This window comes from Lissotriton vulgaris, chromosome 2_1 (assembly GCF_964263255.1).
Source record: "Lissotriton vulgaris chromosome 2_1, aLisVul1.2, whole genome shotgun sequence".
Lineage (NCBI taxonomy): Eukaryota > Metazoa > Chordata > Amphibia > Caudata > Salamandridae > Lissotriton > Lissotriton vulgaris.
Genome location: NC_141687.1, coordinates 342,074,387 through 342,090,518, shown reverse-complemented (window position 1 = coordinate 342,090,518; position 16,132 = coordinate 342,074,387). Strand labels below are relative to the sequence as shown.

General features: G+C 54.0%; 1 protein-coding gene across 4 annotated transcripts in view; it reads left to right on the top strand.

Moving 5' to 3' along the window:
- Positions 1–16,132, top strand: part of ANKRD13B (ankyrin repeat domain 13B) — a 475,220-nt gene that overhangs the window by 267,769 nt on the left and 191,319 nt on the right. The gene's annotated exons all lie outside the window — the stretch shown is intronic.

Sequence of the window (16,132 nt, the reverse complement as noted above, 5' to 3'; positions counted from 1 at the left end):
GAGCCCCTGCATCTCCAGTCCCCCCCCTCCCAGAATTTTTTCTTAGCCCTTCCCCCCAAAAATTTGGCTCTAGTTGCGCTCCGGCCTCCAAGGCATTATCAAAGTGTGGCACAGCGGCCAGGGCGGCTGACTTTGGAGAGTGGGGCTCAAGGTTCGAGCGCCAGGGACAGCTCAGCATCATGTCACTCTGGGCAATAGCTCACTTTATCTCCCCAACGGCCCCACAGCGCCTGGATAGCCTTAGGGGTGATAAGTCACGCTTTAAAAATGCTAAATTACATTTGTTATTTATCATTGAGCACTGGTCTGTTACTCTGATACCTACCAGTGAATGGGAAAGTGTTTCAGTGAGGAATGAACCCTTTTAGTGGCCAGTGATCATGAGCCTGGTGATCCAGGTCGCCGTCACACCCCAGGTCAGCGGGTTACCATGTATCCGGTCCTGGCATTTTATTTGACAGTCTGATGCACTGTGGGAATTGTGGCCTTGAGTCCTCGTGAAGATCACCCATGTAAATAAACAATAAGGTCTTACAGTGGGAATAGCATTACTGGAAGCATTAGTGTGGCACTGAGAGGGTTTTCTGAAAAAACGAGGAATAAACAGCTCTAACCTGGGAGCTGCCCGTAAATGTTGCCTTCTTTCCAGGGTGTGCTGTGCTACTGGCGATAATTGCTGGTAATTCTCATGAGAGTTGCGGTTACCCAATGATCGCACATTTCCTCTGCACTGCCGGTTTACAGGCATGCTCTCACTGAGGGGGTTCGTTTGCTAACTCCCTCATTATGATTTCAGCTGAAAACACGGCGCGAGATCGTAATCCTAATGTTACATTTGTCACTGTGGCATGAAAGTAATGCTGTCCCCTCCTGCCTGTCCTATACGAATCTGCCTGTGATTATCCGTACACTCTGGAGTTCTGTCACTGTCATTTTACCGTTGCCACTCCCTGTTTATATTTCTTCCATTCTCTCAGTCCGTCTTCCTCTCTCTAGCTCATTTTCATTCTTTTTTCCCTTTCCTCAATCTTTGGTCTGTGACTATTTTTTCACTATCCTCTTCACACTATAAATTCTTTATACCTCTTTTCCATTCTCTGCCCCGCACACTCCTGCTCGCCCTCTTTTATTCCACATGCTCCTCTTTTTCGCCAGTTATCCTTAAAGCTTACATGTATTCCTTTCATCTGTCTTTCTCTCACCACAGCCATTCCCTCCCTCACTTCTCATCTTCCTCTCTGCCTTCTGTCACTCTCATTATCCACACTGCCCTCCCCTCCCCTCTTCTCCCCTGCCCTCCCCTCCCCTCCCCTCCCCTCCCCTCCTCTCCTCTCCTCTCCTCTCCCCGGCCTTCTGGTAGTCACAGGCTACCTGTGCAGCTGCCAGTCCGAGTAGTGGCCTGGGCGCAGACCGTGTCATTTTAAGGGTTTTGGGTGCCCTGGGTAAAACACTTTTTGGAGGCGCTATATAGAACCCATTTTAACTTTATGAGCCATTTCCTGATAATTGAAGCCTCCATGATACCAAACAATGCTAAATTATAAGTTATACAGGATCATGCACAAACAGCTGCAATATGTCGTGCCCGCGATCACACAAAAACCCTTAAGATGGCACTGGGCAGAGAGACAGAGTGAGAGGTAGGAATAGAGATTTAGGGGCAGAAATGCAATAGATAGAGGTCAAATAGAGAAAAAGTTCACTTTCGCAGGGGGGCCTTGGAAGATAGAGGCCCTGGGCAATTGCCTCCTTTGCCTATGCCTTAAAACGTCTCTGGGCAGAGCGGGATGGCATGGGTGGGCACCGAAGCAGGCACTTGCACCTTTAGTGCACGTGCCAGAGTTGGGAAGTTCTTAGTACTTGCACACCCATCACCCTTAGCTATCCTGCGACCCACACGTGTGCTTATTTCTTATTTCACCCTTATTCATCATGAGAAAACTGGCAAATGTCTTCCTATTTATCCAGCCAGGCCGGTGTGTTTCAAACAAACGTTTGAGCTGGAAAAGCACTTCATTATCAGGTAGGTTCAGCCAGGGCTCCAGTCAGGGGTACACGCAGGTACAAGGCGTCCGTCCCCCCACTCTTTTCACAGGGTGGATACCGTCCCCCCTGCCAAGAAGCTGGGCCCCACTGAAATATGCTGAACGGGTCCCGGTGTAATTTTCAGACATCGGGACACGTCCAGCACGTGACGTCATGGAGTCATTGTAAGTCCCCCCACTTCTTTTTACAGGACTTGTGCCCTGGGTTCGGCTTAGATGCCTAGGGCCTAAGCATCGATGGGTATAAACGCTCTATTGACCCAACGAGACCAACCCTGTGACCAACAACCTTGCACTGTACACAAGCGAAGCCTATGGACTTTGTCTAGTCTTGTTCCTTTTGTGTCGAACCAATGAAAAAAAAAAGTGAAGTCCTATTTTCTGGCTTCATGGGCCACAGGGCCAGTGTCATATTTACTTTCTGTTGCACATTACATCTAAATTTTAGCTGCACTTATTTCAACGTTCATTGCACTGACATCACCTGGCAGTGGTACTTCTTCAGAAATACACACGGAGAATGATAGGCCGAGCTGGCCCCGCTTGGATTGAAACCAATGAACCACAGATTGCATAGAGATACCTGTGACAGGCGCCCCACCCACCCCTCTATCGCATTGCACGTTCGGCTTCAGCTGTCAGGATAGAGAAACCAGGCTTTGTTCTGATAGTAGCAAAGTGCAAATTAAGCAATTCACTTGTTACTGCACGTCTAAAAATAAAACGCGCGCGAGAGCAGGGGCGCCACGGGCGTCCCCCATCAAAGCAGACCAGGCCATACATTATTCACCAGAGACGAGCGCAGCGTGGACTCGGGCCTGGCCTTTACGTCGGAGTCTACCGCCCACCTGAGGACAAGGAGAATGGGGAGGGGGCGCTGGGGTCAAGCGCCCCAGAGCTGGAATTTAAAAGCATTTCAAGCAGGGAAATGAGGCCTGTGGCCTAGGGAGGCCTTGAGCGGCAGCTGGCAGCGCGGAGTGAAGGTGTGCTGAATTATTCAGCAGGATGCGGCTGCCCCCACCAGACCAGTTCTGCCTACTGGAGTGGAAGTGCAACCCGGGCGGTGCGCGCGGCGGAGGTACCACGTGGTGTACAGGCGGAGGGATACCAGCATGTCTCCACATGATGAAGAAAGAAGTGCGCTGTGTGGGGACCCTCGTACTTGCGCTGTCGCTCGAGTTGGAAGGGGTGATACCTGGGTAATACCCAGGGTCGGATTGGGATCACAATTCGGCCCGGGCACTGACGAAAAAAGTGGCCCACATTCAAGAGGCGTGGCCCATATTTAAGGGGCGTGGCCCACATTCAAGGGGCGTGCCCTTTCATGAAACTCTATTTGCACAGACAAGGAATGAAAGTGGGAGGATACTGTTCTTGCAAAGGACACAGGGCAAAGGTGCCAATGGCCTACATGCTGAATAACTAAAAAAAATAGCAAGGCCCCTTTCTGTCACAAAATTATTCCAGCCCTCCAGCATAGGAGCACCTGAAAAGCAGAAAAGCCCCTGCTATTACTAACCTACTTAGCCCTCCCCAGACCTTCAGCTCAGGAGCACATGAACAGGTAAGGCCCCTACAATCAGTAAATTAATCAGCCCTCCAGGCCTCGGGAAAATGTCCTGGCAGGGGAGCAGAAAACATAGCTTTCTGGGTCATCCAAGGTAGCCAGGTAGCCAGGGGGAGGCTGAGGTGAAGCTGGTGCATGGGAAGTGCCTGGAAGTGCCTTCTCAGTGTGTTCTGGCAGTTTGAGTGTTTACCATTTACTGTAGTATTACCCTTGTACCTGTGTATGGTACCCTTTTGTAACTTGCACACGTCACTTTTCTCTGGTATCACTGTATGCTACCTCTCACTTTTGTTTGCTTTAGATACTTGCACAAGTGCCACCATTGCCTACGTAACGTTTGTTCTTGTGCTGGAGTGTCTGCCATTTATTGCAGTATTATACCTCTACTTGTACTTTGTACGCTTTTGTAACCTGCACACATATCACTTTTTCCTCCTGTAATGTACCGATTGCTACCTCATGTATTTTGGTTGCTCACTATTGTCACTTTTGAATCATGTAACTTAACGTTTGCTTTTGTAATTTGTCCACTTGTAATTTTTCTCCTCATGTATTATTGCTGTTCCTTGTGTGAAGCGCTGTGACACCTTCGGGTAAAGTCCGCGCTATATAAAATCGCATAAATAAATAAATAAAATAAAAAAATTCCAAACATCACCAGGCCCCCACAGCAAGACCCATTCTTCCTCGTTCACTATGCCCTGAATGTGAAGGGCTGTGGGCGAGGTGCTAAGACTAACACCGTTTCTGGGCTGCTTGGGCTCCAGGGGGGCCGAGGTGAAAATGGCTCAAAGGCCTCAGAAACACCTAGCCCCCAGGGAGGCCGATTCTTGCAATCACCCCTCCCCAGCCCAGCCTCAGCTTGATTGCTTGGCAGGGCAGGGGTGAAGGAGAGGCCACAGCTGACAATTGCTGTCCGGCCGCACAGCGAGGCTGCTTTCATTTTCTCTGTCTGTCTCCGTGCACTATGTGGGCCGTTGTTAGACGGACCGGGAGGGTCGGCCGAGATTACGGGGAGAGGTCTCCGGGGAGAGCCGTCTCCAACGACTGTACAGACAAGTAACTTCCCCCCCACAGACGGACACCACACAAGACTGAAGGTTAACGAGACTTTATATGCACTTCTTAGGTTACGATAGTATGATACAAGGAGGTCTGGACTCAGGGGTCCCCTCGATTCAAGTCTTTGGCTGAGGAAAGGGGTAGCGGGACAGTCTTAGTTACCAATGAGTACAAAATAGCTCTCAATCCTCGAGCTCGGCGTTCGGGATGATCGGGCCGTGGCGGAGCCAAGCAGGTCCCGAGGTGGATGAAGGAAAGATGACGGTCCGCGGCGGAGCCTGCAGGTCCCGGTGAAAGATGACGGTTACAACGGTCCGCGGCCACGCCAGCAGGTCCCGACGACGATGAAGACTGTAGGTTACGACGGCTGTGGCAGCGCCAACAGGCAGGATGATGGTGCACAGGACAGAGCTACGGCAGCGCCAGTAGTCCGTCCAGGATGAGTTCCTCTTTACGTCTCTCGACTCCAAGATACAACTGCCTTCCTGCTCTGGAGCTGCCCCAGTTATAGGGCTGGCGTGCTTTGATGTCCGGACCCTCGCACTTGGAGGTCGGGAGGTCCGGGATGAGGGAGTCCAGACACCCAGCAGGGGGGTGGAGCCAGCGCCCGGGGAGGCGATGGGCGAGCGGCACTTGGCGGGGGAGAGCCATCGGCACCTCTTTCTCCCATTGACTTGCCAAGTAGCCCGCTCACCTCCTGGGTGGAGGGTGGTGCCGGAATGTCTGAGGCCGGGCTGGGCCCAGGGTTGAGGTCGATCGGGGGCCAGGCGGCCTCGTGATGAAGTGTCCAAGATGGCGGCCCAGGCTGGGCGCGTGGGCCGGCAGTGGATCGGACCCACGAGGTTAATGTGCTCGAGGCAGGGGTCCCTGAGGGGATGGAGGACGTGCAATGGTGGTGTGTGGTACTTGCGTGACCGGGCTCGGGCCTGGTTGAGCCGGGGGAGAGCGGCCCTTCACGTGGCCTGTCCAACATGCGTCCCCCCCAGCTGAAGGCGGGGAGAGTTACCCATCCTCTTGGGGACTCTCCTCGTCGAGGCGGAAAAACCGGGACAGGCCATCCGCGTTGGCGTGATCTGGCCCGGGCCGGTGTTCGACTGTGAAGTCCATACCTTGCAAGGAGATGGACCAGCGTAGCAACTTTGGGTTTTCCCCCCGCATATGCATCAGCCACTGCAGGGGTCGGTGGTCGGTCTGCACCCGAAAGCGGGTGCCAAAAAGGTAGGGCCGGAGCTTCTTGAGGGCCCATACCACCGCGAAGGCTTCCCTCTCTATGGTGCTCCAGCGTTGCTCCCGTGGTAGGAGTCTCCGGCTGATGAAGGCCACCGGTTGATCAAGGCCTTCGGTGTTCACTTGAGACAGGACCGCCCCAATGCCCTGGTCGGAGGCGTCCGTCTGGACGACGAACTCCCGGCTGTAGTCTGGGGCCTGGAGCACAGGGGCGGAACACATGGCGGCCTTCAACTGTTCGAATGCCGTTTGACACTCTGGGGTCCAGTTCACTTTCTTGGGCTGATTCTTTGACGTGAGTTCTGTGAGCGGCCCCACTATGGTACCATAGTCTTTCACGAACCTTCGGTAATAGCCCGTGAGGCCCAGGAAGGCTCGTACCTCGGTTTGGGTGATAGGGGGCTGCCAGTTCTGGATGGCGGCAATTTTCAGCTGTAGAGGGGCCACTAGGCCGCTTCCCACCTGGTGTCCGAGGTAGGTCACAGACCCTTGTCCAATTTGACACTTGCTGGCCTTGATCGTGAGGCCAGCTCGCTGAAGGGCTTGCAGCACTGCTCGGAGGTGGTGGAGGTGCTCGGTCCAATGGTGGCTGTACACAGCGATGTCGTCGAGGTAGGCGGCGCTGAACCCTTCGAGCCCCGCCAGGACCTGATTGACGAGCCGTTGGAAAGTCGCTGGGGCATTCTTCATGCCGAAGGGCATGACCGTAAAATGGTAGTGGCCATCGGGGGTGGAGAAGGCAGAACGTTCTTGTGCTCGGGGTGTGAGGCCGATCTGCCAATAACCTGCTGTCAGGTCGAAGATGCTGAGGTAGCGGGCAGCTCCCATTCGGTCGACCAGTTCATCTGCCCGGGGGATGGGATGTGCGTCTGTTTTGGTGACTTCATTCAGGCCCCGGTAGTCGACGCAGAACCGGAGTTCTGGTGTGGCTCCGGGGGCGGCTGCTTTGGGGACCAGTACGACCGGGCTGACCCATGGACTGTCTGAGGGCTCGATGACCCCGAGCGTGAGCATCTTGGCCACTTCCGCCTGGATGCAGGCCCGTACCCGATCAGGTACGCGGTAGGCCCGGTGGCGGATAGGAGGGCTGTCTCCGGTGTCCACATCGTGCACACACCAGGAAGTGACACCTGGGGCGAGGGAGAACAGACTGGCGAACTGTGACAGGAGGGCTTGGCACTCTTGGCGTTGTTCTCTGGTGAGGGTCTCCGAGAGTCGGACCCCATCCACGGAGCCGTCCTGCTCCTGGGTCCGCAGGAGGTCAGGGAGAGGCTCGGAGTCGTCTTCAACCCCATTGTCTGTGGCCATCAGTAGGCTGAGTTCTGTTCGTGCAAAGTGGGGTTTCAGTCTGTTGGTGTGGAGGACTCGGGGTGGGTTCCGGGAGGACTCCATATCGATCAGATAGGTGGCAGGACCCTTGCGCTCGATTACCTTGAAGGGCCCCGTCCATTTGTCTTGGAGAGCGCATGGCTCCGTGGGGGACATTACCCATACCTGTTGTCCCGGTTCGAACTTCTGTTCCTGGCGAAATTGTTCTTGTGTGGGCCCCCCCTCTTGGGCCCACTGGTCAAGGTTAGCGAGGTCGGAAGGTTGAGCAGGTTCGAGGGGGGTGTCATGGTCGGTGGTCTCGGCTGGGGCGACCGGAGGCGGTGGCGCCGGCCATTCTGGTTCTTCCGGGTGATGGTTGGCACGGGCGGCCATGGACCGGGTGGTGACGCACGCCCAGTCCGGGACGCCTAACATCCCTAAGTGTTCTTTTCGCTCCACGGCTGCCCACGGGGAGCTCTCCAGGTCATTTCCGAGGAGGCAGTCCACGGGGGCGTCGTCTCGGACCGTCACCTTCAACATGCCGGAGACCCCTCCCCACTCAAAGGGGACGCAGGCCATCCGACACAGACTTTCCGAGTTGTCGGCTGATCGCACAGGGCAGAGAATGTTCGGTAGATATTGTTCTGGGGTCACCAGGTGACAGCGGACGGCTGTCACACTGGCCCCGGTGTCCCGAAGGGCTTCGGCCCGTCGTCCATTGATGCTCACCCATTGGCTGTACTTCTGGGTGTTAGCGGGTAGGGGGACCCGCGGGACCATGTCTCTTCCCCCTAAGCACGCGAGAGTCATGGCGGCTGGCTCCCACTCCTGATACTCTTGCTCGCCTGTTTCTTGTTCCTCGGAGATCTGTTCTTCCCCTAGTGCCGCGGCGGCCACTTGGCGGGGTTTTGGACTCTGATACTGCGGGCAGCTTGGGTCGTTTGCATAGTGGCCGACTCGTTGGCATCGGTGGCACGTGACATTGGCTCTGTACCCCGGTCGCGCCGGGGTGCTGCCCCGGTTGGCCGGGGGGGTGGTGCTGGTAGCGGGGGCGGCCGGAGTGTTGTCTCTTCCTCGTCCTTGGCCCCCTCCTCCTCCTCTGGGTCGGTGGTGACCATTGTTGTTCCTGCTCTGCTCGTAGGACCCATTCCGGCCCACTCTGGTGATCTCCCACCGGTCAGCTTCGGCTGCGAGCTGCCGGGGATCGGTTAACTTGCTGTCGAGGAGGTGTTGGCGTAGTTCAATGAAGCAATTGTTGGACAGATGCTCCCATACCATCAGATTGAACAGCTGCTCGTAGGTCGTGACGTTGTTTCCTTTGATCCAGCCTTCGAAAGCTCGGCTAAAGTACGTTACATAGTCCACCCAAGTTGTACCCGGGATGCGTGTGCAGTCTCGGAACCTCTGACGGTACATCTCGGGCGTGAGGCCATAGCGGGTGAGGAGGGCCGCTTTCATATGGTCGTAGGAGGTCATCTGGTGGTCTGGGAGCTGTAACAGGGTATCGCGGCCCTCATTGAGGAATCTGCCCCATAGGCCGGCTCCCCAATCGTTTCTATCGATCCGGTGCGCAGTCATAGCGATTTCATAGGCCTTAAACCATTGCTGGATGTCGTCCTCTCGGAAATATTCTCGGACCACATCCTTGGGGATGTGTACCTTTTTCTCCGTGGTCCCTGGGGTGTGTGGTCTCTCGGGCACCCCTAACTCTTTATTCTGCTTGCGCAGGTTGATCTCGGCTAGGTTCCGTTCGTGCTCGTACGCCAGTTTCTTTTCCTCGAGCTCCCTTTGTCTCTGTTTCTCCTCTCTTTCTTCTCGGAGACGTAGGTGCTCTAAGTTGATTTTTTGTTCGGCCAACTTGAGTTCCACGTCCATCTTGAGTCGGGCCATTTCTAGCTCGTGTAGTCGGGTTTTTTCTCTTTCTTGGATCTCGTCTTGCGAGAGACCGGTTCTTTGCCCTTCAGGGGCCGTGTTGGTTTTTTTCGCGGTGTTTTGCTCAGGGGCTTCGGCATCCCCGGTCTCTGCCCACGATTCTAGGGCATGCTTAAAATCGTCCTTGGTGTTTAGTCCGGTGGTAGCGATACCTAGTTCGATGCAGAACTGCTTTAGTTCACGATGACTGTACTCCTCTAGTTTTTCCATTTGGAACTTCTCAGTTGATCCGCTTTCTTTAGTTGTCATTGTGGTTCGTTGTGGGGTGAGCTACTCTCTGTACGTTATGCGGTGATTCGGATCGCGCCGCTGGCCACCAATGTTAGACGGACCGGGAGGGTCGGCCGAGATTACGGGGAGAGGTCTCCGGGGAGAGCCGTCTCCAACGACTGTACAGACAAGTAACTTCCCCCCCACAGACGGACACCACACAAGACTGAAGGTTAACGAGACTTTATATGCACTTCTTAGGTTACGATAGTATGATACAAGGAGGTCTGGACTCAGGGGTCCCCTCGATTCAAGTCTTTGGCTGAGGAAAGGGGTAGCGGGACAGTCTTAGTTACCAATGAGTACAAAATAGCTCTCAATCCTCGAGCTCGGCGTTCGGGATGATCGGGCCGTGGCGGAGCCAAGCAGGTCCCGAGGTGGATGAAGGAAAGATGACGGTCCGCGGCGGAGCCTGCAGGTCCCGGTGAAAGATGACGGTTACAACGGTCCGCGGCCACGCCAGCAGGTCCCGACGACGATGAAGACTGTAGGTTACGACGGCTGTGGCAGCGCCAACAGGCAGGATGATGGTGCACAGGACAGAGCTACGGCAGCGCCAGTAGTCCGTCCAGGATGAGTTCCTCTTTACGTCTCTCGACTCCAAGATACAACTGCCTTCCTGCTCTGGAGCTGCCCCAGTTATAGGGCTGGCGTGCTTTGATGTCCGGACCCTCGCACTTGGAGGTCGGGAGGTCCGGGATGAGGGAGTCCAGACACCCAGCAGGGGGGTGGAGCCAGCGCCCGGGGAGGCGATGGGCGAGCGGCACTTGGCGGGGGAGAGCCATCGGCACCTCTTTCTCCCATTGACTTGCCAAGTAGCCCGCTCACCTCCTGGGTGGAGGGTGGTGCCGGAATGTCTGAGGCCGGGCTGGGCCCAGGGTTGAGGTCGATCGGGGGCCAGGCGGCCTCGTGATGAAGTGTCCAAGATGGCGGCCCAGGCTGGGCGCGTGGGCCGGCAGTGGATCGGACCCACGAGGTTAATGTGCTCGAGGCAGGGGTCCCTGAGGGGATGGAGGACGTGCAATGGTGGTGTGTGGTACTTGCGTGACCGGGCTCGGGCCTGGTTGAGCCGGGGGAGAGCGGCCCTTCACGTGGCCTGTCCAACAGCTGTTTTTTTTTCTCCCCTTTCCTAGTCCACTCTCTGTGGACTGGGACCGGGGAGAAAAAAACGGCCCACAGAGGGCACTGAGGCACCGGCCCTTTGGCCCATTCCCGAATGTCCGCCTTGCCAATCCGCCCCTGGTAATACCTAGCAGGGGAGGAACAATAAGTGAGACAGACACAGTGGATAGTCGGTATGGACCGGAAGGCCTTGTCGACCCCGGCCCCTTTATTTAATCCCTCTGGCCACGCCTGGCCAGAGAGTGCAACATAGTGTGGTGGTGCTTCCGGCCTCTGCCGACCCTTGGAAACACTAGACCGCTACATTCCTTCCCAAATAAGTCTTTTAACCAAAATTTACATGAGTATGCTAGCACACAAAGTCTGCAAGTCTTTGGCTGGGTCTCGGCTTTGGTCTGAGGTTGTACGGGCGCCGACCAGCTATGGGTTCCTGTTCAGGACTCCGTCTCCGCGGTGATGGTGACGCTCTTGCGGGAGTACCTGCTGGCGACTCTTGAACATGATCCTCCGACACATCCACACAAGGTTCTCCAGTGGGTGATGTTTCTGCATGTTGCGGGGCGGCCGGCACTGACGATACCTGCTTAAACCAGGAGATGTTTCGTGTTAACTGCTCTCCATTTCGTTCTACAGTGACAGGCGTGCCTTTTGTAGATTTCACGACCCATATTCCAGCTTCGTAAGGAGTGCGAAACTTTCCGCCCGGCCGCCGGGCTCGTATCAGCACGCAGTCTCCAGGGATCAGTGTCTGGCAGTTTGCTCTCCTTTGCTGACTGGCTTTGTCATTGGTCTTCTGTCTTCGCTCTTGGGTTGCCTCCGGATTGTACAGTTCAGGAGCCCAATTTTCCGCCTTGGACAGCATGTCACGCAGCGGCCCCATCAGCATGAGCGACCAGGGGGATCACTGCGCTGTGCTGTGCGGTGTGCTTCTGTACTCCCTGAGGAAGTGTTGGAGTGCTCCCTCCGGATCGGTTCCTTCTGCAGTGGCTATGCGCAAAATCTTGTTGATCGTCCACATGAATCGCTCAACTTCCCCATTTGCCTGGGGCCACTGTGGTGTGATGCGGTGATGCTTTATTCCTAGTCCCTTCAGGAAATCCTTGCATTTGCTCCCTTGAAACGGAGGTCCATTGTCCGTTTTGAGGACATGGGGAAGACCGAAAAGGGCAAACGACTTGCTCAGAATAGGCTGGATGTTCGCAAAGCTGGTGGACGGTGCTAATTCCACCACAGGATACTTGGTGTAGCTGTCGACTAGCACTACAGTGATTCTCCCGTCCGGGAAACTTCCGAAGTCTAAGCTGACCCATGACCACGGGGTGGGGCTGGATCTTCCGTGTTTACTGTAGCTGGAGCTTCAGGTCCGCTGGTGAGCTGACAGGATCGACAGTTTCGAACTACTGCGTCAACGCTGTCTTCGAGATTGGGGAACCACACCTTTTCGCGCATCCTGGATTTCATCCTTCGGGTGCTTTGGTGGCCTTCATGGGCAAGCATTGTTGCTTGTTCTTGTAGTCCTTGTGGAATCACGACTCATGATCCTCTCAGGATAACGCAGTTATCTGCGATACTGATCTCGTCACGAACTCTCCAGAATTGTCCTAGGCGTGTCCTGTCAGCTTCGCTTCACCCTTGGATGTTTCAGAGGAAGCCTCCCCACGAGCCGCCTTTCAGTGCTTCGGTCACTCGTTGGAGGATTACGTCCATTGCACTGTGTGTCGTTATCACATACACTGACATTGCCCGAGGGCATGACCACTGAGATACCATGTTCACAAACTCCTCGGTCTTTGCTTCTTGTTCGGTGTCCAGCTCCACTGCAACGGCTGGGTGCCAAGATAGAAAGTCAGCCAGATTTTTCGCCCCGGGTCTGAAGGACCGGGTTTTAGAACCCAGCGGCGTCAGGGAAAACGCCCGATGCCTTCGAGTTCCCCTGCCTTGGCAAACAGAGACACAGGATACTTCTTGATGACGTCAAAGACCAACGTTTATTGGTTGCAACCAGGAACAGAGGTCTACGAAGCACACACACGGGTGGTTCGCTAGAGACTGCACAAATTCAATGAGCGGAGCATGGTCTTTTATGCCAAAAATCAAGCCTCAGGCAACATTCAAAATTAGCATTGGGTTCATACAAACTGACCAATAGAAATGTGACATTTTGAAAGTAACGTATGACGACAATCCCACTTTCCGTTGCCCAGCCCACCAGAAATGACCAAGCACATTCCAATATTCCAGTTCGATCAGGCCGGACAAACCCATCATAAAATCACAACCCAAATCAGTGATTATGTCGTAAAGGAAGGAGCAGAAACAGATTGGAAGCAAGATAGAAAGGTGGGTGCAGTGTACCATAAACTTCGGCATTTCCTGCTCTTTGATCTTTATCTGACCAGCTGCTTAACAAGGAACTGGATCAGCGAGGTCAGCCTCGGGCAAGGGAGTCAGTTCGGCCAAGTCATTCAGAAGTCAGCTAAGGTGTACGTGTCCCAAAGACTCGTTCGGCCGCAGTCATCGGCCTATGTGAGGGCAACCACACAAAATGGCTGCCACACACAAAATGGAACCCGAAGGTTCAAACGAAATCCCTGAATACATAGTGTTCTCTTCGATCGATTGAAGCGAAAACACTCGTACACACTACACTCATGATTTGCGGTCTGCTGACACCAAAATCGTCTATTTCCGACGATCTTTATTGAACGGGTTCGGAACCACCGATCCTCACCCACAAACTACGGAACTACAGGTCTGTATACTAGGTCCATTTGGTATTGTTGCTCCTGTATTGCCCAACGTTCAATCCGAGGCGGTGGGTGAGGAGCAGTTCCCTTGAACAACGGGATTAGTGGCTGGTGGTCTGTCACCACTCGAAAAGGGTGGCCGCTAAGGTAGAGATGAAAATGGTTGCATGCCCATTTCACGGCAAGTGCCTCTCTATCAATTTGTGAATACCGCCCCTCAGTTGTGGTCAGTGCTTTGCTTGCAAATGCCAGGGGAGCCCAGATCCCTGGCTCAGTTTCTTGTGTAAGCCGTACCCCTAAGCCAACTGGACTTGCATCCACTAGCACTTCGACGTGTCAAAGTAGGCCATGGTTGTGCCATCTAGTAGTGCCAATTTCACTTGGTTAAAGGCATCATCCTCCACGCGTGTCCACTTCCACTGGGTTTCTTTTTTTGTGAGACTTCGCAGGGGCTCCGCAATGGTCGCCAAGTTCGGGAGGAATCTTGCACAATATTGCGCCATTCCTAAAAAGCTTCTTACCTCCGATGCGCTCGTCGGGGATGGGGCAAGCTACTTTGACCCCCTCCGAGTTAAATACATAACCAAAGAACTGTATTGATTTTTGAAAGAATTTACACTTGTCTTTGTGTAAGGTCACTCCATGCTCCGCTAGCCGCTGTAGTGTGGCTCTGAGTCGCCGATGATGTTCTTTAATGGTTTTTGAATGAATCAGAATATCGTCACTCACGTCCTGTACGCCTTAGAGGCCTGACAGGATTTCCTTCACGGTGTTTTGAAAGATTTCAGCCGACGATGATATTCCAAAATTTAATCTTTTGTAACGTCGGAGCCCAAGGTGAGCCTTAATTGGTGGTAGCCAGCGTTTAAATCTAAGTTTGAAAACCACTGTGAGCCATTTAAGTCAGCAAGTATGTCATCTACCGGGGGTGTGAGGTGTCTCTCCAGTTTTATGGCCCTGTTGGGCATCCTCATGTCTATGCAGATCCGGATTTTTCCTGGTTTACTGGGCTTTTCAGCTATGACCATGGGTGACACGCACGGCGTCGGGCCCGTTACCTTTTCAATTACTCCTTGCTGTTCTAGCTTGATCAGCTCCTGCTCGACTACCGGCCTGAGATGAAACGGGATTCTCCGGTGCCTCAGTGCAACCGGCTGGATTGCTTTGTCGATGTGTAACTTCACAGGCTGTCTCTTGATCATTCCCAGACCTTCAAATAGCTTCGGGAACAGCTGCAGGACATCCTCCGTTTGGAGCACTTTCACAGAGTTGGCAAAAGCGATTAGGTTGAGATCTTCTGCAGTGTGGCTCCCGACGAGCAGATCCGCCTCCCTGTCGACAACGTGGAACGTTGTTGTGACTTCTTGATCCTCCGACCTCACCTGGACCACTATTTTCCCTTTAAGGGGGAGTGGCTTCTGGCTTCCATACGTGAGGATCCGAATCTTGGACGGGGTCAGTTGAGGTCTTGGGTTTAGACTCTTGTAGTGCTGCAAGCCCATCACGTTCACTGTTGCTCCGGTGTCGATCAAACCAGTCACTGTCGATCCGTCGATCTCAATCTGGCATTTTGGTTGTGGTCTCCGTCTCTTCTTCAGGGCACTCGCGAATGATACGAAGTAGCACTCGTCGTCCTCCTCTGTGGAGGACTCTTCTAGACACGAGTAGTGGCGAGATGGCTTCTTCACGGGCCGTGATGTCGGTGTTTCTTCTAGGGACAGATGCCTCACTGCACCTGTTAGTGTCTTCTTCCCTGAGGGGTTCCTTCCTCGAAAACCCCCTCGACACACGCTTGCAAAGTGATTCGGCACTCCGCATTTTGAGCACGTCTTCCCTTTCGCAGGGCAGCCATCTTGATTGTGTTCTTCTCGCCCGCAATACCCACACAGTGTGCGTCGCGTTGTTCGGGTAGGCCATCTTCCTCACCCACTCTGGTTGGAGGTACGAATAGCTTCTACTCTTTCCGTCTTCACGCTTGCTCCGGGATCTGTTTGTGGGTTAAGTGCTGCCTCCATCGCCATCGCCCAAACATCCGACAACTCGTGCGATCGAGCGAGGAGCAGGATTTCCTCCAACGTGATGCATGGCTGATACAATACTAGCGTCCTCAGCGGCTTGTTGCAGGAGCCTTGAATAAGTTGTGCTGTGACTTCCTTAGTCGTATCATTCTCTGTGCACGTGCTCACCAACTTTCGGAGGCGTGTGTGAAATGCGTCCGTTGTTTACCCTTCTCTTTGTCTTGACTGTCTGAACTTGAACCGTTCATAGTGGGGATTAAGCTGAGGGTCGAAATTAGCATTAAGTGCCCTGACTGCGGCATTATAGTCATTGGGCGCTCCGGTGTTTGGGAGATGCGCGAACAGCTTGTAAATCTCGTCCCCTCCGAATTGAAGGAGTAGCGACCTCTTGACCTCATTATCTGTCTCTCTGGTGGCCACAAAATAATTATTAAGGCGCCCAATCCACACTGCCCACCTTGGGGACGCCATCGCCTGGTGAATCAGTTCGCTAAACGGGGGTAATGCTTGAATTTGCAAGTGCGCCGAGTGTTGAGGCTGAGGTTGTACAGGAGGTGCTGCTTGTTGCTGCGTTGCTGCTGTTGGGGCTTGCTGGTTCGACATCGTGGGCTGCTTGTGGGGCTCCTGTTTTCCTCTCTAGACTTCTAGCTGCTTGGAGCTAAAACTACCCCTTTTGTCTCCTCTGTGGTGTTGGGTCTGCAGTTCTTACCACTGCGGGTAATTGTAATGCTTTCCCCACTGCTTTCTTTTGTGTTCGGTTACTGTTGCCAGTGCTTGTTTATGTTTGTTTTTTCTCTGCCAATGCTTGTTGGCTTGTTGCTGGTCTGTCCCTTT